At 46.2% G+C, this 27,285-nt stretch overlaps 1 pseudogene across 1 annotated transcript in view; it reads left to right on the top strand.

The window, feature by feature from the left end:
* Positions 1–4,656: 4,656 nt before the first annotated feature.
* LOC311246636 overlaps positions 4,657–27,285 on the top strand; it is a 54,013-nt pseudogene continuing 31,384 nt past the window's right edge. The window contains exons 1-3 of the transcript in view: positions 4,657–4,798; positions 9,020–9,198; positions 22,517–24,171. The product of the transcript in view is annotated as an uncharacterized misc_RNA (transcript). The remainder of the gene's footprint in view (positions 4,799–9,019; positions 9,199–22,516; positions 24,172–27,285) is intronic.

The following is a 27,285-nucleotide window of genomic DNA, read 5'->3' as shown; positions in this document are numbered from 1 at the left end:
AGGATGGCCCGGAGGCAGGACAGACCCACGCCAGAGACCCAGGTTGTGGAAAAGGCACAGCGACTGGGCAGAGATGTGCGCTCTTGGATTAACCTCCGACGCTTCACCGCAGATCCAGCTCGCTTGCCGCGTCTTCTGGGCCGCCTAGTCCTAGGACAGCTGCAGGAGGACGTCCAGATGTTTCCAGGGATTTCCTTGCGCAGGGCCCAGTGGGAATTCCACTGCTCAGATCGGTGGGATAGGGAGCACAACACTGTCTCACGTATGTTCAGCAAGGTATGTCGATCATACACAGCCACTGATTTTGCACTGTTTACACATAACACAGAACATACAAACAGGACAAACCAAACAAACATCCAGCTCAGGTGACTAGCTGCCAACACCATCTTGGAATTGAAGTTAACCATGGAGCAAGAAGAGGATTTCTGACTGATCAGAATGAAGTGAACAGTAGACAGATCATTAAGGTAAGGCTGCAATAGCAACACAAACAGTAGACACATTTTAATTCTAATGTTTGCTCTTTTTTAATGATTAATTAAATTAGTCAGAAGCATGTTATCAAATACTGTAATATAATTATCAAGTATACTGTAAAAGACTATGAGAGAATGGATTACGATTGCATTACTCAAGACAGTGGCATCTCCATTCTTATTCTAAGATACAGTATAAGATAATGTAGAAGGGGCTTATTGTTGCAAATAGATCTACTAAAATAGCAAATAGTTTGAGCTTTAAAATGTGAGTTTGTCCTCGTCAAAAGAATAGCAAGTGCCGCATTTGAAGCAAAGATTTCTATATGAAGATTTCTGCTACCGTGACTAGAAACGTCGTCTTACACTTATCTCAGTATGTTTCTGTAGATTACTCCACATTCTATTCTTGACAAAGAGGATTTACCTGCCAACACTCAACAGATTGGCTGCCTGGCCCTTGCCAGTGTTGTTGTCAGGGCATTTTGTGTCATTCGATTAGATTAGATTAGAATTTATTGCAATAGTAATATACAATGTACAGGTGATTCAACTGGAATATACATAAATGAGTACTACTGAGTAATAATACTAATCAGATGTATGTACAGTCAGGGCCGGATTAACGACCGGGCCGTCCGGGCCGCGGCCCGTGGGCCTCTAGTGATGAGGGGCATCAAAAAAAAAGAAAAAAAAAAGTATTTAAAAAAAAAGTATTTGAATTTTTTTGGAGGCCCCTCGTCACTAGAGGCCCCAACATCTTTTTTTTACTTACATTTTTTATTTTTTTGAAGGCCCCACGTCACTAGAGGCCTTTTGGAGGCCCCTCGTCACAAGAGGCCCCAAATTAGTATTATTCTTTTTTTAACTTTTATTTTAAATTTTTTGGAGGCCCCTCGTCACTCGAGGCCCCTCGTCACTAGAGGCCCCAAATATTTGTTTATCTTTTTTTAACTTTATTTTTTTATTTTTTTGGAGGCCCCTCGTCAATAGAGGCCCCACATTTTTATTTTTTTTTCTTATTTTGGAGATCGATGTCATACTGTGACACTGAAATGAAAACATATTTCATCAACAAAAATATTTCATCAACTAAAATATACAGTACGTCACACCCTGCCGTCTGCAAGTGGCTAATCTTGAGTATTTTTTCTCCTCTTCATAAGAGTTTGAGGTTTTCCGTTTGAGGTAAAAACAGCAATAAAAAGTCAAAACTTGCATCTCCACATCCCAGCCCCGACGCCTGAATATTTTTACCAACGGATTTCCAGTTCCGCGTTCGCGTTCTGCGCTCTGATTGGCCACTGACGTTTCTGGTAGCGCCAATCGTGTGACGCCTCTTTCTTTCACCGGTTAAGCTTAGGCACTCATTCGAAGTTGGTTATGGTTAGAGTTTGTCTTAGAGCAGGGCGATAGAACACCAGCCCTGATTCCATACTCTAACCTTAACCAACTTCGAAAGAGTCGCCTAAGAAACGTCAGTCAATATTTCTATTGTATTTTTTTTCTTTTATACATACATACATACATACATACATACATACATACATACATACATACATACATACATACATACATACATACATACATACATACATACATACATACATACATACATACATACATACATACAGCCAGCCCCACCCCCACCTAATAGACAGTCCCCTCCCCACCGTATGTAATGTATATTATTCTCTCCCCACCGTATGTATATTTCTCTCCCACCCACCCACCCCCTCCTAATGTACAGTCGCCTCCCCATCATATGTATATACTCTCTGTCAGTGTCATAATCTGAACTATCTGGACACAGACAATACTCTGCCACCCTCTGGCGCTCTGTTTGCGGTACTGCAGGAGTGCCTACTCTGGAGATTATTGAATGTGTGTATTAATGTGTTCCCCTTGTATTTGTTATCGGTCCTGTGTGCTCCAGTATGTTCCCAGTATGTTCAGATGTCTGCCTATTAGGCGTCGGTTACACCTTTCGTATCATTTTCGTATCGTCGTCATATGCGTATCGCCGCGACGTTGTGCGCCTCGAGTCACACTTTCGTTTTTTTTCCGTTTTTGTCACCCGAGCACACTGATGTAGTACACTGCCAAAGCAGTAGGTGGCAGTAGGTGGCAAACATGAAGGCAATTTCAACCAATCAGAACTTGAATGTGCCTGCAAAGCAAATGTCAACAAGGCGGCCACCATCTTTTGCCTAGTTACCCAATGCAGCAATTCTTTTTCAGCAAAGCCTAATAAAAGTGCAATAAACAAAACGGATACATTCACTGTGTGTTCTGCCTGTCATTTGTTGATGAAACAAAACTAACATCAACACAAGTGACCACCAAGAGCGGATAGTTTAGTCTAAAAAAAGATCGGTAGCATTGTTAGCTGCATGCTAACGTCAATGGAGTATGCCATTATAACAATATAGCATTGTGGCTAGAAGCTAACGTTAGCTCACGCTACTTAGCCAGCACCAAAACTGATGATATCGCGAGCTATCAGTAGTTAGATAACATTAGAGACAACGCTGTGTGTATTAAACAAAGGTGAATAGATGACTGGGCCATTTTGTTTAATGCTTGTTAAGTTGAAAGAGGAGCTCTGAGCTAACAGGGTCTGAATCCTGATAGCTCACGTTAGCCAGCTGCTCATGCAATCGGTAATGCTAGCAGAATGAATGGATGTAAACTTTATTTAACATATTGCATATGGGTACAATACAATACGGCTCAATACAAACAATTGTTAAGGGAATGCAGACTGTTGTAGCTTGGACTGGGGTCCTTATAACAATAACTTGACAACACATGGTAGCTGAAGCTATTTGGGACACGGAGCTATGTCCCAAACACACACACTGTTGTCACCGGAAGGGCACGCAGATGGTATCTACTGCGCATGGGCGTTTTCGCAACAACGGCTCCGTGCTGACTACACGCTGTTGTCGATTCGTTTTTTTTGCGTATCTCCAAACGCAAACACAATTTTGCGTTTCAGCCGTATCCACAAAAAAACGCCAAAAAACGCATTTCTGTGTAATAGGGACATCAAACGTCGTCAAAAACGTATAAAAAAACGCCAGGAATACACTAGTCTAACCATGGCCTTAGTCTAGTGTCCTTGTATTCATTGTATTATGTGTCCCTATTATCCCTGTTATTGTTAGTGTCTAGTCTTGTCCCCTCTGTGTATTCATGTTCCTGTGTGTATCCATATTCATGTTCCTCTCTTCCCCAGCTGTTCCTGTTTAGTAATCAGTGTGATTAGTCCTCCTATATATTCTGTGCTGTCCTGTTACTTCCCTGTCGGTTTGTAAACGTATCTTGTGTCGTCCGTTGTTGTCAGAACATTATTATACCATTGTGGTTGTGATTCAGCACCCTTCCGCAGGGGCGGACCTAGCACATTTGGCGCCCTAGGCGAGATTCACCACTTTTTTTTGTAATTTTTTTTTATGGCTTTTGCCTCTTCATAGTTCTCTAACGTTAGTCTTTCTTTCCTCAACGCTCAATTCTATAAACACTTGACCGATACCCATCAATGCACAGCGCTCTAGCATGTTCTGACTGTGAACACCTAAAGCTGAGGCTCCGACCGACCGACCGTTTTAGATTTTTGGCTCATTTTCCCTTATGTTAGAATTTTTTTATGTACAAATAATGGTTGCAGATATAGAGGGGGGCGCCAAAACTGCACAGAAAAAAAAAATAAAAAAAAAATAAAAAAAATAAAAAAAAAAAAACATATTTTTTTCTTTTCTTTTTTTTTTCTTTTTTTTTGGCGCCCCCCTCTGGGTGGCGCTCTAGGCGACTGCCTATATCGCCTGTAGGAAGGTCCGCCCCTGCCCTTCCGTGTTGTCTCTAATTCGTACCCTTTGTTATATAATCATTATCTGCCAGCTTAGGCTGTGGTACTCGTCTTTATTGTTTTGTTGTTGTAGTTGTACTCCAAAGAAGTGAAGTAAAGCCTCTTATCAACTACACCCCGCTTGTGTCCTGCCTCTCTCTCATTCCTGTATTGCGCCTGGGTCCACACACCAACAACCAGATTCTTACAGAACAAACCGACCATAAATTGGACCCAGCAAGCAGGACGAGGGAGAACTGGCACAACCTCCTCCACCGGCCTCACTTCCAGCGCGACCGCCGCGACCAGCGACGTCTCTACCTCAGAATGACACAACCAGACCTGGATTCAGCGGACTACGGGAGAGACCAAGCGAACGACGTATTGCTCACCATGGAGCGCTTCTTCCAGGGAGATTTCTGCTCTTCATCCACGTGGGAGAGGATGCAGCTACACGCGCTGCTCTCCGGTGAAGCGAGACGTGCGGCGCAGAGCAGGCTCCACTGCTCGCGGAATACGACCGCCTGCTGGGAATGGTTATTCGTGCGCTCTGGTCCCCTGCTCCCAACGAAGCCACGGCTACCAGCACGCCTTCCTCCACAAGTAAGGCCTCTACTGCCACCGCAGCAGTTAGCGTTGGTCCCGCAGCCTTCACTGCCCAGACCGTTAGCCCAGCCGTTAGCATAGCCGTTAGCCTAGGCTCCCCAGCTGGTACTGCTAACCCCGGCTCCGTTAACCGAGTCCATGCTACTAGCACAGCCGTTAGCCTAGCTTCCACAGCTAGTGCTGCTAGCGTAGCTCGCGCTGTGCGTAGGTCTCGGAGAGCTGGTAGTGCTAGAAAAGCTAGCTTAGCCCCACCTGCCAGACCACCGGTGGTTAGCACCTCAGCTAGTCCTACTAGCATAGGCCCTGCGGTCCTCACTGCCCCGGCAGCTAGCACAAGCCCAGTAGCTAGTACTGTCCCGGTAGCAGTTAGCACCTCAGCTAGTCCTACTAGCATAGGCCCCACAGCCCTCACTGCCCCGGCAGCTAGCACAAGCCCAGTAGCTAGTACGGCCCCTGTAGCAGTTAGCACCTCAGCTAGTCCTACTAGCATAGGCCCCGCGGTCCTCACTGCCCCAGCAGCTAGCACTAGCCCAGTAGCTAGTACTGCCCCTGTAGCAGTTAGCACCTCAGCTAGTCCTACTAGCATAGGTTCCGCGGCCCTCACTGCCCCGGCAGCTAGCACAAGCCCAGTAGCTAGTACTGCCACTGCAGCAGTTAGCACCACAGCTAGTCTTACTAGCATAGGTCCCGCAGCCCTCACTGCCCCAGCAGCTAGCACAAGCCCAGTAGCTAGTACTGCCACTGCAGCAGTTAGCACCACAGCTAGTCTTACTAGCATAGGTCCCGCAGCCCTCACTGCCCCGGCAGCTAGCACAAGCCCAGTAGCTAGTACTGCCACTGCCCAGGCTGTTAACACTGCCCAGACAGCCAGCTCAGGCCCTATAGCTAACAAGGCCTCTGATGCTGGGACCGCCCCGTCGGTCGGCAAGGCCCCTGTGGTTAGCTTAGCCCCTGTAGATAATGTAGCTTTGGCAGCTACCCCCTTAGCTCTCTCAACAGACACGGGCCCCATAGCTAACAAAGCCTCCGATGCTGGGACCGCCTCGTCGGCCGGCAAGGCCCTTGTGGTTAGCCTAGCTCCCGTAGCTTGCACAGCTAGCAGAACCTCTGCCCCCACAGCTAAGTCAAGGTTTTATTCTGTTAGGAGGCTCAGGCTAGGCTTGTTCTCTACCACTAGCTTACTCCATCCTGCTACTGCTAGCGAGGCTTCCGCAGCTGGCAGAACCTTTGGTGATAGAGCAGCCTCTGCAGTAGCTACCTACCTAGCTGCCCTCGCGTGCACAGGCCCTATAGCTAACGTAGCCTCAGATGCTGGGACCGCCCCTTCGGCCGGCACGGCCTCCGTGGTTAGCACAGCCCCTGCCGCTAGTGTAGCCTTGGTAGCTACCACCTCAGTCCAGTCCGCTAGAGCCCCACCTGCTAGCGTAGCACGCACTTCTAGCAGGTCTCAGAAGGCTAGCAAAGCTAAGAAGACTAGCATAGTCCCTCCTGCTAGTGTGGTATCTACAGCTAGCACCTTAGCCCTTCCTGCTAGTGTAGCATCTACAGCTAGCACATCCCCCACTGCTAGCAGACTCTCTGCAGCTAGTACTGCTCCTGCACTTAGCTCAGCCCCTGCTAGCGTACTCCAGGTTGCCTATGTAGCCTCTACCACCAGCATGTCTCCCACTGCTAGGACGGCCCCTTCAGCTAGCAAGGCCAGTTTCCCCACTGCTAGGACTGCCCCTTCAGCTAGCAAGGTCAGTTTCCCCACTGCTAGGACTGCCCCTTCAGCTAGCAAGGTCAGTTTCCCCACTGCTAGGACTGCCCCTTCAGCTAGCAAGGTCAGTTTCCCCACTGCTAGGACTGCCCCTTCAGCTAGCAAGGTCAGTTTCCCCACTGCTAGGACTGCCCCTTCAGCTAGCAAGGTCAGTTTCCCCACTGCTAGGACTGCCTCTTCAGCTAGCAAGGTCAGTTTCCCCACTGCTAGGACTGCCCCTTCAGCTAGCAAGGTCAGTCTCCCCACTGCTAGGACTGTCTCTTCAGCTAGCAAGGTCAGTCTCCCCGCTGCTAGGACTGCCCCTTCAGCTAGCAAGGTCAGTTTCCCCACTGCTAGGACTGCCCCTTCAGCTAGCAAGGTCAGTCTCCCCGCTGCTAGGACTGCCCCTTCAGCTAGCAAGGTCAGTTTCCCCACTGCTAGGACTGCCCCTTCAGCTAGCAAGGTCAGTCTCCCCGCTGCTAGGATTGTCTCTTCAGCTAGCAAGGTCAGTCTCCCCGCTGCTAGGACTGCCCCTTCAGCTAGCAAGGTCAGTTTCCCCACTGCTAGGACTGCCCCTTCAGCTAACAAGGTCAGTCTCCCCGCTGCTAGGACTGCCCCTTCAGCTAGCAAGGTCAGTTTCCCCACTGCTAGGACTGCCCCTTCAGCTAGCTAGGTCAGTTTCCCCAAAGCTAGGACTGCCCCTTCAGCTAGCAAGGTCAGTTTCCCCACTGCTAGGACTGCCCCTTCAGCTAGCAAGGTCAGTCTCCCCACTGCTAGGACTGCCTTTTCAGCTAGCAAGGTCAGTTTCCCTGGAGCCGCCCCGTCGGCTAACCCCTCTGTCTCGTCCGCTAGAGCCCCTGCTGCTAGTCACCTAGTCCTGTCCGCTAGAGTCCCTACTGCTAGCGCCTTAGCCCCGCCGGCTGGTGTAACCCTAGCAGCTAGCACAGGCCCGGCAGCTAGCATATCCCAGGTAGCTAACCCAGTTTCTACTGCCAGTTTAGCCCCTGTTAGGGCAACTCTAGCTTTCCCTGTTCCTCCTCCGGCTCCCGGGGAGACCCCGACGTCTGGTCCGGGTCGTGCTCCTGTCCCCGGGGAGTCTCCTGCCTCCGGCTCCTCGTCTGGTCCAGCCCGACGCCGTGGTCCACCCCGTGGTCTACGCCGTGGTCAACGCCGAAGTCTGCACCGAGGTCGATCTGCACCTGGAGAGTCGTCTGATCCAGCCCTGCGCCGTGGTCAACGCCGAGGTCTGCACCGAGTTCTGCACCGAGGTCGATCTGCACCTGGAGAGTCGTCTGATCCAGCCCTGCGCCGTGGTCAACGCCGAGGTCTGCACCGAGGTCGATCTGCACCTGGAGAGTCGTCTGGTCCAGTCCTGCACCGTGGTCGACGCCGTGGTCTGCACCAAGGTCAATGCCGGGAGGGGCTCCCATCCGGGGCCCCGCGCCCGGTCCCAAGATCTCCACCTGGAGTGGTCCCCGTCCGGGGTCCTGCTCTGGGGTCGTCGCCTCCGCCCTTCATCTCCGGGCCCTCTCGTTCGGTCCCGGGGTCTGCACCCGGAGTGGTCCCCGTCCGGGGTCCTGCTCTGGAGTTGTTGCCCTCGCCCCTTTGTTCCGGGCCTCCTCACCGGGCCCCTGTCCCAGTGCCTGGCCTCCGCCGTTGGGCTCCTGTCCCTGTCTCCAGCCCCCCTCACCGGGCCCCTGTCCCCGTCTCCAGCCTCCCTCACCGGGCCTCTGTCCCTGTCTCCAGCCTCCCTCTCCGGGCCCCTGTCCCCGTCTCCAGCCCCCCTCACCGGGCCCCTGTCCCCGTCTACAGCCCCCCTCACCGGGCCCCTGTCCCTGTCTCCAGCCTCCCTCACCGGGCCCCTGTCCCCGTCTCCGGCCCCCCTCACCGGGCCTCTGTCCCCGTCTCCAGCCTCCCTCACCGGTCCTCTGTCCCCGTCTCCAGCCTCCCTCACCGGTCCTCTGTCCCCGTCTCCAGCCCCCCTCACCGGGCCCCTGTCCCCGTCTCCAGCCCCCCTCACCGGTCCTCTGTCCCTGTCTCCAGCCTCCCTCACCGGTCCTCTGTCCCCGTCTCCAGCCCCCCTCACCGGGCCCCTGTCCCCGTCTCCAGCCCCCCTCACCGGGCCTCTGTCCCCGTCTCCAGCCTCCCTCACCGGTCCTCTGTCCCCGTCTCCAGCCTCCCTCACCGGGCCCCTGTCCCCGTCTCCAGCCCCCCTCACCGGGCCCCTGTCCCCGTCTCCAGCCCCCCTCACCGGTCCTCTGTCCCCGTCTCCAGCCCCCCTCTCCGGGCCTCTGTCCCTGTCTCTAGCCCGCCTCTCCGGGCCTCTGTCTCTGTCCCCCTCTCCAGTGCCCATGGTCCCGTGTCCTGTGCGCCCTTCTCCGGGCTCCCCTCTGGTCCTGTTCCCCGGCCCCCCGGCTCCAGTTTTCCGTGTCCTCGTCCCCAGTTTTTTCCGGGGTCTCTGCCCTTCGCCCTGCCTGTCTCTGGACGGTCTTATGGGTCGTCTGGGAGCCTCCCCTTCAGGGGGGGTACTGTCATAATCTGAACTATCTGGACACAGACAATACTCTGCCACCCTCTGGTGCTCTGTTTGCGGTACTGCAGGAGTGCCTACTCTGGAGATTATTGAATGTGTGTATTAATGTGTTCCCCTTGTATTTGTTATCGGTCCTGTGTGCTCCCCAGTATGTTCAGATGTCTGCCTATTAGTCTAGTGTCCTTGTATTCATTGTATTATGTGTCCCTATTATCCCTGTTATTGTTAGTGTCTAGTCTTGTCCCCTCTGTGTATTCATGTTCCTGTGTGTATCCATATTCATGTTTCTCTCTTCCCCAGCTGTTCCTGTTTAGTAATCAGTGTGATTAGTCCTCCTATATATTCTGTGCTGTCCTGTTACTTCCCTGTCGGTTTGTAAACGTATCTTGTGTCTTCCGTTGTTGTCAGAACATTATTATACCATTGTGGTTGTGATTCAGCACCCTTCCGTGTTGTCTCTAATTCGTACCCTTTGTTATATAATCATTATCTGCCAGCTTAGGCTGTGGTACTCGTCTTTATTGTTTTGTTGTTGTAGTTGTACTCCAAAGAAGTGAAGTAAAGCCTCTTCTCAACTACACCCCGCTTGTGTCCTGCCTCTCTCTCATTCCTGTATTGCGCCTGGGTCCACACACCAACAACCAGATTCTTACAGTCAGGATCTATGGGTAACAGTACTGTATATTTGCATATCATATATGTCACAAATGTAACAGTACTATATACCTGTATGTCATGTATGTCCCTATGCCATAAATGTCATGATGTCATGTATGTTGTGTATGTCATAAATGTCACTGAATTGAAAATGGGGGACCCTGATGTAAACAAGACAAACGTCTTTCTCTGGTCTGCATCCCCTTAACAATTGTGTGTATTGAGCCGTACTGTATTGTACCCATTCTGCAATCTGTTAAATACAATTTTCATTATTTCATTCATTCACAGACAGTAACACAGGACAAAAACACATTTCAACCCCCTCCCTTCCCTAATTATAATTTAAATTGACATTCACGTAAAAGTAAGCTTACTATTCTAATATTATATTCTTGTCTCCAAAGTGTGTGCGTTCTTTGAGACTGTTTTTGAAAGTGGGTAGTGATTCACATTCCTTTACAGCTTTGGGTAGGGCGTTCCACATTGATGTGGCATAATTGCGAAACGTGTTTAGTCCCTTGTTTGAGCCGAATCTGGGTTTAACATGATTTGTGGAGCTCCCTCTGGTGTTGTGATCGTGGTATTCACTGACCTTTGGGAAGTATTTTGACATGTACATGGGTACCTTGTTGTGTAGTGTATCTTGTAGACCAGGCCCATTGCAGGTTGCTGTACTCTGTCGTCTACTCTAAGCCATCCTAGGTTGTCAAAGTGGGCAGGGGTGATCAAAGTCCTTTTAGCTTGGCCCTCAGAGCCCACCACTTCTAAATATTCTATATATTTTTTAAAGTGACATAAAAACGCCACTGTGCACTGTATGTGTGTGTGTGTGGGGGGGGGGGGGCTCCACAAGAATCTGGCCCAGGGGCCTCTGAAGTCTTAATCCGGCCTTGTGTACAGTGTTATAGTATTATTATGTACAGACAGTGGTACAGGTATAAATACCCTATGGTAGTAAGTCATACTGACCAGCAATATAACTAGTAAGAGTAGGTAAGGAATATGTACAGATATAGTATCTACAGGTATGTAAAAATGATTATATGCAGGTATATACTGTATGGTAGTATCACAGTTATATGGGTAGACTATAGTTTGAGGTAGGTAGTTATGATTACAGTGTAAGGCAGTTGTAGACAGTGAAGGCAGTAGGCAAGTATAAATTGAGTATAGGCAACACAGTATAGTTCGTACAGTATGGGTAACAGAGCCTAAATTATAGGCAATGGAGAGTTCAGAGCTATACGGTATGGGGTGGGATGTGATGGATAGTGAAGTGAGCTATTCTAAATAGAAGTGCAACTGGTTGAATGAGGATATGAAAGACATCACAACAGAAGTCTGTTGCCTATTGTCCGAGGAGCTTCCTTAAAATGTCAGGGGGTCAGTCTTGGGCCCCAAATTGTTCATTTTATACATAAATGACATATGCAAAGTATCTGATGTATTGAAATGTGTTGTATTTGCAGATGACAAATATTTTGTATTCAGGGAAGGACTTGCAGAAGCTACTAGAGGTGGTCAAAAAGGAAATGTATACATTAAAATTCATAAAAAAAACAAGCCATTGTTACACTTGCATGTATGTAAATTAAAAACTGATGTTCAAGTGGAAATTATGAAAACAAGTTTCTGGGTGTATTAACTTTCCTGGTCTAACCTCTGATGAAACTGCTGATGTTAAAGAAACACGCCAACCTTTTGGGAAATTAGCTCACCGTCTTCTCCAGAGAGAGGCAAGTAGATAGAGACCAGTTTCCTCTCTGTGCGTTCAGTAGAAAGCTATCTGGCTGCACGTTAGCCTAGCTTAGCACAATGAATGGAAGCGGACATGACCGGTTAGCCTAGGCATTGTCCAACTAACACTTCTCTCGAAGGCTAACCGGCCATGTCCGCTGCCATTCATTGTGCTAAGCTAGGCTGACATGCAGCCAAATAGCTTTCTACTGAACGCACAGAGAGGAAACTGGTATCTATCTAATTGTCTCTGTGGGTGATATTGAATGTATCGACCTGATCCCACTCTAGACAGACGGAAGTGCTGGTGCATCAAAACCCCTTCACAATACGAGGCAGTCAGAGCACACATTAAGCAGTTACTGGACAGCCAAGTTGCAGCCCCTACACAAAGGAGGAGGCCTCCGCATATGTGTCGACTACTGGCAGCTGAATGCCAGTGGTACAACCAAGTGGCAATGGCTGAAGCAGATCGGGCTAAAACTGCATTTTGTAGCCCATTTGGCCTTTTCAAGTTGAACCGAATGCCCTTTGGTTTATGTAACATGCCCGGGACCTTTCACCGCTTAATGGAGCATATGTTTCCAATATCTCTATTATTTACATATTATGTTTATACCTTGATGACATTGTTGTTCTCATCTACAGTTCACCAACATCTAGAACGTTTGGAAGAAGTCTTCTCCTGTCTCACAAAATAAGGCTTGAAAGTATGTCACTTTTTCCAAAAACAAGTAAAGTACCTCGGCCATGTTGTCTCTGAACAAGGTGGTGGAAGTGTGTGAATGGAAGAGGCCTTCGCACCTAGCTGAGCTATGTTCCTTCCTCAGTTTTGCTAGCTATTACCATAGGTTTGTGGAGGGTTTCGCCAAATCAGCAGCATCCTTCATCGTCTGGTGGCACAGCTAAGTGGACCAAACAAGAAGGGTAAGACCCCTTTGTCTTCAGTTTGGGTTGAACACTGCGAGCAAGCATTTTTGGCTCTGAGGGAAGGCCTGATCACAGCTCCTAGCTTATTCTTATTTTAAGAAGCCTTTCATCCTGGAGATTGATGCCAGCCACTTTCTCAAGACCATAATGGCAAACGTAGGCCCATAGCCTTTTCCAGTCGAGGGTGAGGCCCTAAGGCCAACAGAGAAAAACATGGTTAACTACATTGTTAATGAGTTCCTAGCTAAGCCTACCTTTGTTTACTTGGTACCTGCGTTCATACATGGTAGGAATTGTCTACAAAAACATGGCATATGTCTAAATAATTTTAATCACAAACAATTACTTAACCAAGCATAGTTAAAGAAACATCGGCTTACCTTGAAAGCACAAACAAATGGCGCGAACTATTGTGACCAGGGTGTAGCAGGAGGACCGGGCAACAGTCGTCTAATGCTATCAAGTTCAAGTTTCTTTATTAGGTGTCATACAGAAGTACTGAATACTTTTATATAAAATGCTTCTTTCTGTTTTGCCTGAACATGGTAGCTTATATTCATGGGTCCCACAGGCTACACATGTGTAACCAGTGGTCACTGCTACTATGTGACCATGGAAGATGAATACACTTGCAGGGAATCCATCTTAAAATAGGAAGTGGGGATTTTTGGAACCCAAGGCTGAGAAAGGACTATATCATTATTGGTAAGTAAGAAATAGGGCCAGGGTTCCAAAATCAGAACTATCCCTTTAAGAGTGAAGTTACATCAAGGGGCTTCATCACACGTCCCCAAGGACTTCAAAATAGCGAGAGTGACCCCTCTGCACAAAAAGGGCAGCAAATTAGACCCAGGCAACTACCGCCCGTCTACGAACAGGTCGAGAAGTACCTAGCGGAAAAAAATCTAATAATTCCAATCTGGCTTCAGAACATCCCACTCCACTGACACATGCCTTTTCTATTTGAACGACCACATCAAACAAGAGGTGGACGCGGGCAAATACTGCGGCATGGTCATGCTGGACCTACAAAAGGCCTTCGACACTGTCAATCACTCCATTCTGATTGACAAGCTAAAAGCTATTGGTTTTGATAGTTTATCAGTGAGCTGGATGCAATCCTACCTTGAGGGGAGAGAACAGATGGTGGAGGTAAACGGTACTCTATCCCCCCCCCCCCTCACAGTGAGCTGTGGTGTTCCACAAGGAAGCATACTAGGACCGCTACTGTTCCTAATTTATGCAAATGACATGTCGTCAGCTTGTGACTGCAACTTGTTCTTGTTCGCGGACGACTCAGCCCTGCTGGTCTCTGACAAGAACAAGTTACAGGTTGAAAAAACCCTCAGCTCAGAACTCGGCAGAATCTGCACCTGGCTCGCTGATAACAAACTATCATTACACCTGGGTAAAACAGAGTCCATTCTCTTCGGATCAAATAACAAACTCAGCAAGACCGACGGCTTCTCAGTTACAGTGGGTGACAATATTGTCACAAGGAAAGATGAAATTACATACCTAGGGGCTAATCTTTCCTGTGACAAAATGGCATCCAAGGTAATAAAAAAAGTTAACCAACGAACTAGATTCTTGTACCGGATCTCCTCTCTGGTAAACAAGAATACCCTGAAGACTCTGGCAGGAGCACTCATTCAAGGGTACTACGACTATGCTTGCACCTCATGGTACCAAAGCACCTCAAAGGCGCTAAAAACAAGATTACAAACATCACAAAACAAACTGGTCAGACTACTACTTGACCTTACTCCTAGAACCCACCTCACCCCTGCCCACTTTGACTACCTAGGATGGCTTAGAGTAGACGACAAAGTAGAGCTGCCGTGGTATCGATGTTTTCCTTACCGCACAAATTTGCGAAATATTTCCTACCGCTGTGGTTATTACAGCACACACAAAAAAAAAAAAAAAAAGTTTGAATACATTTTTTTTTGTAGTCTACTCTTTATAGCATATAGCCTGCCTCTAGTCTAAATGTCTATCTTTAGAGGATGACTTTGCAGCATGAATATTGTTTGGGATTCGGCAAGCACGCATTCGTTATTAAAAGTGAAACACGGATTCGAAATCTCCCCTCTGGTCGTGCGCCGTTCACTTTGTGTCGGTACCCCCCCGACCCTTTCTTCTTCTTCTTCTTCTTCTTCTTCTTCTTCTTCTTCTTCTTCTTCTTCTTCTTCTTCTTCTTCTTCTTATTATTATTATTATTATTATAACGTTACTACTTATGATTACAAAGGCATTTGTTTTGTGGCATTAACGTTATATAGTTACACGTTCAATAACATCAGCGTATTTACCGGACCATAGCAAGGCAAGCGTTACTCAATTCATACTCAGTTCCTTTCTTTGCTCAGAGCGTGCCGAGTTGTACCCATTCTGCGGGCTGTTAATAAAGTTCAATCAGACAAGTGTATAGAACGAAGGGCTTTTATTATAACATTTCGTTGCAGTAAAATCATTATGCCTTGTTCCCCCTGAGAAGCGACGGTAATCCACTCCGGTCTCCGGCGGGAGCTAACGTATTAGCCGTGTTGTGAGCTCTGATCAATGGCTGACATTCAGGAAGTAAAAACCTAATACGCGCTTGCCGATTGGTGGTAACACACTGCAGGACGCTCCAACGTGTGACGCGTCTCTCTTCTGACCAATCAGTGGTCTGCAGTGTTTCATGTGACTTTTCTGGTACCCAATAGGGTCGCTTGGAACCTCGACAGAGAAGTAGGGTATATCTGCAGAGCCGCAAGCCCAACGAGAGCAGGGTACTTTATTATTATTATAAAAAACAGCGGTGATGCTGTATTCAGCCCAACTCTGCGGTGGGCGTGATGTAACAGCGATACCGCGGTAATACCGATACCGCGGCAGCTCTACGACATAGTACAGCAACTTGCAATGGGCCTGGTCTACAAGATACACTATACGACTAAGGTACCCATGTACATGTCAAAATACTTCCCAAAGGTCAGTGAATACCACAACCACAACACCAACGCCCTACCCAAAGCTGTAAAGGAATGTGAATCCCTACCCACATTCACTGCAATTCGAAACTGGCCACCGTAAATGTCCAAACCCCCCCACCCCATCCTAATAGACAGTCTCCTCCCCTCCGTATGTATATATTCTCTCCCCACCATATGTATATTTCTCTCCCACCCACCCACCCCCTCCTAATGTACAGTCTCCTCCCCACCGTATGTATACACAACGCAGAGTACTAACCACTATACTATCACTTCCTGCTTCAGCAAAGCAAGCTGCTTTTACTGTCGCTCCGCTCCGCTGCTTTTGCCTATCGCTATTATAATGATTTATTACAGCCCTTTCAACTTTAATTACTCTGTACGTTAACTCCCAATTCCTATGGTACTTCTCCAGAACTGTGAATCTTCTTATCTATTCAGATTTTTTACCACAGTCGAAAGGACGAGTAGCAAGATTCTCCGTGGGAGGAATAGCGAGCCGTCTTATCAGCTACACACAAAGGACTATGTCGGAAGGCAAGGATATTTATGAAAGACGAGGAAGGTTTTCCTTGTTATTTTGAGTTTTAACGAGACGGAAGACGACAGTGTGAGTAATAGCACAGCTCCAGGGCAACGGAACTGCCCCGTGTAGGGGAGAGAAACGGACATATCCGGGGCGACGGAAGCTGCCCCGTTTAGGAGAGAGCGACGGACAGCTCTCTTGTATGATATTTCATAAAGACCCCGGTTGTGAAGTGAGTGACCCACCACCACCACCATCACCACCACCATCGCCACCATCACCACCACCACCACCACCATCACCACCACCACCACCACCACCATCATCATCATCACCACCACCACCACCAGCTAAGTACCTAGCTTAGCTTCAGCTTAGCCTAACCTGAAAAGAAATAAAGGAAGATGCCGGGACTCGGCTCTCCCACAGAATGTACTAATTGCTTGGAGATGAGAAAGAGGATTGTAGAGCTGGAGGCTCGGGTTTCTACCCTGTACCAAATACAGCAGGATGAGCAACTCATTGACTCTATTTATGAAGCTACTACAAATATAGCCAACAATACCATGATTGAGAACTGGCCTATGCTAGTAACTACAGAACAGCACCACCCAAAAGACGGTCCTTGGCACAACCAAGGAGCTAGACCAAAGCAGTGGATCACCGTCAAGGATAAAAGGAGAAATAAACGATCCAGGACCTCACCCCCGGTACCGCCAGGAAATAGTTTCAACCTACTCTCGGAAACACGCATATCAACACCCAAGGCAAAGAGACATAGAAGCGTAGCTAACAACGCTAACGAAGAAAACAGCGAGCGTAACGGAGCTCACGCTAACGACGCTAATAGCAAGAATACCGGAGCTCACGCTAACACTAGCGAAGCAAACAGCTGGCATGCCGGAGCTCACGCTAATGCTAGCGAAGCACACGCTAACAACGAGACGACGAGGAAAACAGAGCCACTAGCGACACGGCTGGCAAACACGACCCAGACCGAGCGAACGGCTAACAGCGAAGAGACTATCATGCGCCGAGAACGTCGCGGTAGCCAACGCCGAAGGTACGGGACCAGCGTTAACATGCCGGCTACTGAGAAGGCTAACGAGGCTTCACCAAGGCCACAGGACTGTGGAAAGAACCGGCAGACTAGGCCTAGCCCAAAAACAAACGGCCCCAAAACTGTTGGAAAGAAAAATGCTAACCTCACACAGAAAATAGACTGCATACTGATTGGAGATTCCATAACAAAGTATGTGGAGATGGCAAACACAGAAAATATCTGTCTAGACAATACAACTGTGAAAGAGCTAGCCGAAAAACTTCCAACACTAATCAGACCAGGAATAACAAAAATTGTCATTCACTCTGGATCGTTTGACATCCTGCGAAAGAAGACTGGCACAGAGACTTTGAAAGACGATTTCACACGTTTAATGAACACACTAGACAAACATCAGTCTGTGTACACAAACACTGATGTGTCCATCAGTGGAGCAATTGCATGCTTTCGCAGAGGACAGGAAGCATTCAGTCGACTCCTAAATTTTAATTCATGGTTAGGGGCTGCATGTCTCGTACACGGCCTGAAATTCATTGACAACTTCAATGTTTTCTGGAATAACCCAGAACGTTTTCAAAGAAATGGCTTCTTCCCAAATCGCTTAGGTTCAAAGCTCCTATCAGCAAACATGCGTCATGCCTTGATGGCCTCCAAGAATATTAAGCTCATACCAGCACGAGAGATAGTCATGAAGGACACAATCTCACCACGAAGTACAGCACAAGACGTCCCGTCCCCGTCCCCGTCCCCCATATCACACAAGGCCATCTCGTCTGATCAAATGTCCCCGAAAGCACAGTGCAGTCAGTACGGTACAGTATAGCACAATTACCATGCCATCTCTCAAAACATACAAGTAATCATAACTAGCCAATGGCATGGTGAAAAATATACGCCACCAATGCGTTTACCTGCTATTAACCTCAGGGCCATCACGGTCAAACCAAAGCAGACCTCCTCTAAAGAAGTCCAACAAATAAAATTAGCTTTCCTAAATGTCAGATCACTGAATAATAAAACATTCTTAGTAAATGATCTGATTAAAGAAAATAACTTAGATTGCATCTGCCTAGTAGAGACATGGCTAAATAATGACACAGCTACATCAATAATGATAGAAGCTTGTCCACCAGACTATAACTTTTTTCAAATACCCAGAAAAAATAAAAGGGGCGGAGGAGTTGCAGCAATCTTCTCCTCAAAACTCTTGTTTAGAATCACAGAACTAGGCGAGTTCATGTCAATGGAATATCTTGCCATTGAACTAAAAACAGAATCAACTATTATTGTCACAATATACCGCCCGCCTAGACACTCACCAATATTTATACAGGAGCTCTCTGAACTGATCTCACTATGTGTTACCGGATATGATAAGGTGATCCTAAATGGAGACCTGAACATCCATTTTAATAAGAAAACAGACTCCAAAACTATGGAACTAAAAAATCTACTGGATAGCTTTGACCTAATACAGCATATAACAAATGCAACTCACCGGCTTGGGAATACACTAGACTTAGTTATAACAACAACTGGGCTAAGCATAACAAATATCTCAATAACTGAATTACCTCTCTCCGACCATCACTGTATATTTTTTGATACTCAAATAACCCTTACTAAAACAAAAAAAGAAATCATAGTTAAAAAGAGGCTCCTAAACGACAAAGCTGAATCAAAGTTCATTGATCTTATCAGACTACATGAACCACACAATCATGACAGCTCTCTAAATGAAATGGTAGAAAATCTCAATGATGCAATGTCATCTATATTAAATTCTGTCGCCCCATTAAAAACGAAAAAGAAGAAAACTAGAGCCTCGCCCTGGTTAAACTATAATACGGTCAACAAAGAAAAAAGGAAATGTCGTGCAGCGGAGCGAAAATGGAGAAAAACAAAAACCACCATATGCTGTGATATATACAAAGATGCTTTAACTGCTTATAATAAAACCATCCGCTTAGCAAGGAAAGATTACTTCTCTAAAATCATTACAGAAAATGCTGGAAACTCCAGAATCCTCTTTTCCACTATTAATGTACTACTCAACACTGCCCCTACACCTCCTCAGTCATCAACGGTTAAGTGTGAAGAACTTGCACTATTCTTTAACAACAAAATAACCTTGATCAGGGCCAGCATTACTCATGATGGAAATAAAGTTGATTGCGGCAAACCGTGCAATGTAACCATGAGAAGTTTCACATGCATCACATTAGATGTACTCTGCAAAACTGTCTCAGAATGTAACTCCTCCACCTCAGACATTGACCCTATACCTACAGCTTTCTTCAAACGGGTATTTAATAGTGTTTCAAGCCCTGTGCTAGATATCATAAACACTTCCCTTAGGACTGGTATTTTCCCGGATGCCTTTAAAACAGCAGTTGTAAAGCCATTACTAAAAAAACCTAACTTGGATAGTAATGAAATGGCAAATTATCGTCCAATATCCAACCTACCATTCATTAGTAAAGTACTTGAAAAGATAGTTTCAGTTCAAATAAATTCCTTTCTTGAAGAAAACAACATCTTAGAAGAATTTCAGTCAGGATTCAGAAAATATCATAGCACTGAAACTGCCCTCACCAAAATAATCAGTGACCTCAGACTAAACTCTGACGAGAATAAGATCTCCATCCTTATCCTGTTAGATCTCAGTGCAGCATTTGATACAATCGATCACGATATTCTAATCGATCGTCTTGAAAACCATGTCGGTTTCTCAGACCATGTGCTGGGCTGGTTTAAAACATACATCAGAGGGAGGAAATTCTATGTTAAACTAGGAGATCACATGTCTGATATATACGACAACAACTATGGAGTTGCACAAGGGAGTTGCTTAGGTCCTTTACTCTTCTCCCTTTACATGTTACCGCTGGGTGATATCATCAGAGAACATAATGTAGATTTCCATAGCTATGCGGATGATACACAACTGTACATATCTGCTGAACCAAATGATACAGCGATTAGCTCCATTACAGACTGCTTACTGGCAATAAATAAATGGATGAGTAAGAACTTCTTGAAACTAAACGAGAACAAAACTGAAATTCTAATTATCGGCTCCAAAACTAAAAAAGAAACATTAATAAAGAACCTGGGAGGGCTAACCCCTTGGATCAAATCTGAGGTCACTAGTCTTGGGGTTGTCATAGATTCAGAACTGAACTTCAATTCTCATATTAGCAAAGTGACGAAAACATCGTTCTTCCATCTCAGAAATATAGCAAAAGTACGACCATTTATTAATCAGAACGATGCTGAGAAGCTAATTCATGCATTCATATCTAGCCGGTTAGACTACTGTAATGCACTTTTCACAGGTCTCCCTAAGAAAACCACAGAGAGGCTTCAGCTAATCCAAAACTCTGCAGCCCGACTGCTAACTAGAACCAAAAGGAGAGAGCACATTAGTCCAGTCCTAGCCGCTTTACACTGGCTTCCTGTAACATTTAGAATTGACTTTAAGGTCCTTCTCCTTACATACAAAGCTCTAAATGGACAGGGACCTAGCTACATCGCCAACACTCTAATAAATTACACACCAGCAAGAACACTGCGATCATCAGCTGCTGGACTACTAGAGGCTCCCAGAAGCAGTCAAAAGAGGATCGGTAATGCAGCCTTTATCAACTATGCCCCAAAACTATGGAACAAACTACCCCAAAACATCAGGGAAGCCAACTCGCTAGACATCTTTAAAAGACAGCTTAAAACCTATCTCTTTGCTCAGGCATTTCACTGATAGATATCTGCTACCACCTAGTGGCAAGAGGAAACATCAGGGATATCCTGACACAACTTGTATTTATTCTTACCCTGCCTACTCTTTTACACTGCCTATCAAATTCATGTGTCGGTTATTGCACTTTTTACTTCTTACTGATGACTATTTTTAAACTGAATCATTTTAAACTATTCTTATTATTTGCTAGATCCAAATGTGAAACACTGATTATTTATGACTATTTTTAAACTGAATCATTTTATTCTTATTATTGGCTAGATCCAAATGTGAAACACTGTGATTATTTGTTCATGAATTACAGGAGTATTACTGAATAGAGAGCCTATTAGGATGCTAGATCCTAATGTGAAACACTGTGATTTGCCATATCTTGCTATGCTCGCTCATGCCTGTATTTTTTATGTCCGTTCTATTTTATAATTTTTTGACTATTTTTAAACTGAATCATTTTAAACTATTTTTACTATTTGTGTTACTGAAAACTGTAAGCGGAGAGCCTATTGGGATGCTAGATCCTAATGTGAAACACTGTGATTCTACCTGTCTATCTTTTTTTATGCTCGCTTATGCCTGTATTTTTTGCTGTTGTGAAGCACTTTGAACTGCAACCTCTGTATGAAAAGTGCTATACAAATAAAGTTATTATTATTATATATTCTCTCCCCACCGTATGTATATTTCTCTCCCACCCACCCACCCCTCCTAATGTACAGTCTCCTCCCCATCATATGTATATACTCTCTGTCAGGATCTATGGGTAACAGTACTGTATATTTGCATATCATATGTCACAAATGTAACAGTACTATATACCTGTATGTCATGTATGTCCCTATGCCATAAATGTCATGATGTCATGTATGTTGTGTATGTCATAAATGTCACTGAATTGAAAATGGGGGACCCTGATGTAAACAAGACAAACGTCTTTCTCTGGTCTGCATCCCCTTAACAATTGTATGTATTGAGCCGTACTGTATTGTACCCATTCTGCAATCTATTAAATAAAGTTTTCATTCATTCATTCATTCATCCATTCATTCATTCATTCATTCATTCATTCATTCATTCATTCATTCATTCATTCATTCATTCATTCATTCATTCATTCATTCATTCATTCATATATGTATATTGAACATTCCTTTACTTACTTTTTACCTACTTCTTAATGACTTTTTTTACTTACTTTTTTTACTGTATGAAGCACACTCTCAGGGGCTCATACAGAAACAAGCATTTCATCATAAAGTATTCTGTATTTTATTGTGACAAATAATAAACAAACATGAAACTTGAAACAGGTGGATCATGTTAACATGTCAATTATGTCTGCTGTTCTTATAGGTTCCTCTACCACAACTAAGCTCAACCGATGTTCAAGAGGCCTTGTACACGGACACATCCAAGCCAGCAAACCATCCTTGCATTGTCAAAGAAAACTTTAAGGACATTTTTTGGAGAGACCTGGGGAATAATTATATTTCTTTACTACAATAACTAGACACAATGGCGAGCCTAATCATTTTGTTGTTGGCGTCAATGGCATTTGTAGTTAATGTTTTCTACTTCATTAATGGCGACAGCTTTAAAAACTGCATTGAAGACTCTGGCTCATACCTAAAGGAATTCAGTTGCATACTTCGAAAGGCAAAGGACATATCTGCTATTGTTGGCGACCTGCCACACTCTGCCATCAATCTTACCATCTCCACCAATCCTGTTCGCTACATACACAATGGAAGCTTTTTTCATCTTCCAAAGCTTGAAAACCTTAAAATAGATCATAACAACTTGACCTTCATTGACAGACTGGCTTTCCAAAACCTACATCAACTTAAGAGCCTAAACCTGTCCTGTAACAACATAAGTGAACTTAACTCTTTTTTGTTTCAGGACCTGGATAACCTCACCTTTCTCTCACTTGCCATTAACTCACTAAAGCACCTCCCCAAGAGTATTTTCTCCAAAGTCCTAAAATTAGACACGTTGATATTGCGTCAAAATTGTCTTACTAATTTCTCTGCCGTTACAGAATCTGTGTCACACCTAAAGAGTTTGACAAAACTAGATCTTTGCTTTAACATGTTAACATCTCTCAGGCATTCAAATATTTCATTACCTGAATCTCTCACCACGTTGTATCTATGTAGAAATAATCTCCACACTTTGGCTTGTGAACTGCTGTTCCTCAGGCAGATCGAGGTTCTAGATCTATCTTACAACAATGCACTCTCTACAGTGGCTTTTCAAGGAGTGGACTTGAGACGGATAAATTATCTACGTTTGCATTCAACTAATGTCAGGGTACCTGAGCTTTTTAATATAAGCAATGTTAATGCTGGACACATAGACTTCACTGGAACGGGCCTAATAAATGATAGTCTGATCACCCAACTTTGCACACTGTTGCGGGGAAAGGTGAAGATGGTTAAAAATATGATGCTGAGCAGTAATGGGATCAAGAATTTAAAAAACAACACACTGCTCAAATGTCCTCAAATCACGCATGCCTTAGATATCTCCTGGAACCAACTGAAAACTATGGGTTGTCTTCCCTTTCTCAAAGGACAGAAATATATACAAAGCTTCAATGCAGAGCATAACCATCTCACATTCCTTCGGCCCTGTAAAAAAAGGGATACCCATTCTTTCCTACATCTCACAGAGCTGAGCTATCGTTACAATCGCATCCTCTCGGTAAACACGTTTGCCTTTCATCACGTACCTAACATCAAGACCCTGAAACTCAATATAAACTCAATTGCTTTTCTACACCGCAAAGCTCTCAAAGGGCTAAAGCATCTCGCAACACTTCGTTTGGACAATAACCTCCTAACGGATTTATTCAATAACAGCTTTGAAGATTTGTACAGCCTGCAAAATCTTAATCTACGTAACAACCGCATTTCAGTCATTTTCAATGGGACATTCCTCAAACTCAATCAATTGAGTATCCTGGACCTTGGAGGGAATAACATTTCTCACTTTGACAGAGCTGGCCTTTATGGCCTGACAAGTCTATCTAAATTATATCTAGATGGCAACTATTTAAAACAGATTGACAGCACTTGGTTTAGTTTATTCCAAGATAAACTGACAGTGTTGGACCTAGAGAGGAATCAGATTCACTTCTTCCATGACACTCCCTATTCGCCATTTATTAATCTCACCAAGCTCTATGATCTGAAATTAGGTGGACAAATGCCCCATGGAATCAGCCTTTTGCCCCGTGCTTTTTTCAGTGGCCTCCACTCCCTGAGAGCTCTCTACCTTACAGAAAACCACATCACAGAAAGGATGGGGTTAGGAAAAGGATTCATCGATATGATTAAAGTATTATACAAAGACCCATCGGCCATGATTACAACAGGCACAATCATCTCCCAAATATTTCCGGTATCACGCTCTGCCAGACAGGGTTGTCCTCTTAGTCCCGGACTGTTCAATCTATCATTAGAGCCTTTAGCACAATATATAAGACAATCCCAATCCATAGAACCAATCGTAATCAAGGGCACACAACAAAAAATTTGTTTATATGCGGACGATGTAATATTGTTCATGAAAAACCCCAACACCACATTGCCTCATCTGCTCAAGTTGATTGAGGACTTTGGTGATTTATCGGGATTTAAGATAAATTGGCCGAAGTCGGCTTTCCTTCCACTTAACACCCCTGCACCCCTTACTATGGCGCGACCCCGGTCAGTCGCCTTTGGTTTAGCTCCGCGACGATTGTGCACATTTTTAGCTATTATGTTTGTTTTTTCGACTTTTTTTATTAAAACATCACTGGCGGGTATGTCATACGACCGCCAGACACTTATGGACCTAAACTCCGGACTCAAAGAGGAGTTGGTAGACACTTTATGCCCAGAATGGCTAACAGAAATCAAGCGGGAGAACGACAACAAAGGAAACGGCAGAAAGAAGCATAGAGGTAGACGAGGCGGTATCAGACTTAGATTAAAAAGATCTGCTTACCGTCCAGCAATTCCATCCATCTTTCTGGCGAATGCACGTTCGTTGGAGGGAAGGATGGACGACTTGAGAGCGAGGGTCCGATTCCAACGGGAGATGAGAGACGTTAACGTCATGTGTTTCACTGAGACATGGCTCAAGCCAGCGACGCCGGACAACAGCGTCTCTCCATCGGACAATTTCACCGTCCTGAGAGCAGATCGCACGGCAGCCTCTGGGAAGAGCATCGGAGGTGGGGTCTGCATCCTCACGAACAATCTCTGGGTTAATCCCAAGGAAGTACATGTCCTCTCAAGTTCATGCTCCCCAGATATGGAACATCTCCAGATCCTGTGTCGCCCGTATCACCTACCCCGTGAGTTTACCGCGGTCATTTTATCCGTCGTGTATATTCACCCACAGGCAAATACTGGCAAAGCGCTGGGGGAATTACACGACTACATCAACAAACAGCAGATCAAGCACCCAGAAGCCGCGACGATAGTGACTGGTGACTTCAATCAGGCAAACCTGAAAAAAGTGATGCCGACCTTTTTTCAGCACATCGCCTGCTCCACAAGAGGGGGGAACACACTCGACCACTGCTACACCCCGTTCAGAGCTGCCTACAAGGCTGTAGCGGCTCCGCCACTGATGGGCTCTACAAGCGCGAGCGATCACGACTCCATTTTTTTAATTCCAGCATACAAACAAAGATCGCGTGACGTCGTCGTGTCACGTGAGACAAAAAAGTGGTCTGACGAATCAGAGACCGATCTCTGTGACGCGTTCGCGGATACAGACTGGGACATGTTTAAAGGAAGCGCCAGTGACGTCAGCGAGTACGCTGATACCGTTGTTTGTTACATAGCAACAGTGGTAGACGGCATTGTCCTCACAAAGAAGGCGCGGGTTTTCCCAAACCAGAAACCTTGGGTGGACAGCACTATAAGAACAGCCCTAAACTCACGCACCACGGCTTATAACCTGGGCAGAGAGTCAGGAAATATGGAAGAGTACAAGGCTTCAGTCTACACTCTGCGCAAGGCTGTTAAACTTGCTAAGAGGACATATGCTGAGAAACTGGAGACACAAATGGCACAAAACGACACAAGAGGCTTGTGGAGGGGACTGAAGACAATAACTGACTACAAAGTCAGCGCCCCCTCAATGGGGAGCGACGACGCCTCTCTAGCGGACAAACTCAACTCCTTCTACGCTCGGTTCGGTGTAGACAGTGTCGCCGCTAGCCCTCTGGCTAGTGACGTCACTGGCGCACCGGCTGTTGTGGAGGGGGGGGGGCAACCGCGGGGGGGCGGGGGCGCTCTCTCGTTGTCGGAACACAGTGTGAGAAGAGCATTTATGCAGGTGAACACCAGGAAGGCTGCAGGCCCAGATGGTATAACAGGACGCATACTTAAGTCCTGTGCAAACCAGCTTGCCCCGGTGTTCACCGCCATATTTAATCAATCCCTGGCGGAGTCAGTAGTCCCTGCCTGCTTCAAGATGTCTACCATCATCCCTGTACCGAAGAAACCCTCCCCAACATGTCCAAATGATTACAGACCGGTGGCACTCACCTCTGTGGTCATGAAATGTTTCGAGAGGCTGGTCAAGGACCACATTTGTGCCTCTCTCCCCAGTGATATGGACCCTATGCAATTTGCATACAGGACAAACAGGTCCACTGATGACGCGGTCTCCCAGGTACTGCACAGCACTCTCTCCCACCTTGACCGTCAGAAGGGGGGCTATGTGAGACTGTTGTTCATTGACTACAGCTCAGCGTTCAACACCATAGTCCCCACCAGACTGGTGGACAAGCTGATCGAGCTAGGCCTGAGCTCCGCCCTGAGCGCCTGGGTACTGGACTTTCTGAGTGAAAGACCCCAGGCGGTCAGGGTGGGGGGTCAGACCTCCAACACCATCACCCTGAGCATCAGGTCCCCCCAGGGCTGTGTTCTAAGCCCCCTGCTGTACTCACTCTACACACACGACTGTGCGGCCAAGTTCAGCTCCAACTCCATTGTGAAGTTCGCCGACGACACGGTGGTGGTGGGGCTGATCTCGGACAACGACGAGAAGGCCTACCGAGAGGAGGTTGAGGTACTGGAACGTTGGTGCCAGGACAACAGCCTGCTCCTGAACATTGGTAAAACCAAGGAGCTGATCGTGGATTATAGGAGAGGACAGCAGGAGACACACACACCACTGACGATTAACGGGGCTACCGTGGACAGGGTGAGCAGCTTCAAGTACCTGGGGGTCCACATCTCAGAGGACCTGACATGGTCAACACACATAAACACAGTAGTAAAGAAAGCGAAGCAGCGCCTCTACCACCTGAGACAGTTAAGGAAGTTCAGAGTATCGGGGAAGATACTCCAGTCCTTCTACTCAGGAGCTGTAGAGAGCATCTTGACCGGAAACATCACTGCCTGGTATGGGAACAGCAC

This window comes from Notolepis coatsorum (genome assembly GCF_963971535.1).
Source record: "Notolepis coatsorum genome assembly, chromosome: 19".
Taxonomy (NCBI): Eukaryota; Metazoa; Chordata; class Actinopteri; order Aulopiformes; family Paralepididae; genus Notolepis; species Notolepis coatsorum.
Note: the sequence above shows the minus strand (reverse complement) of the source record. Positions and strands in the feature narration are given on the sequence as shown.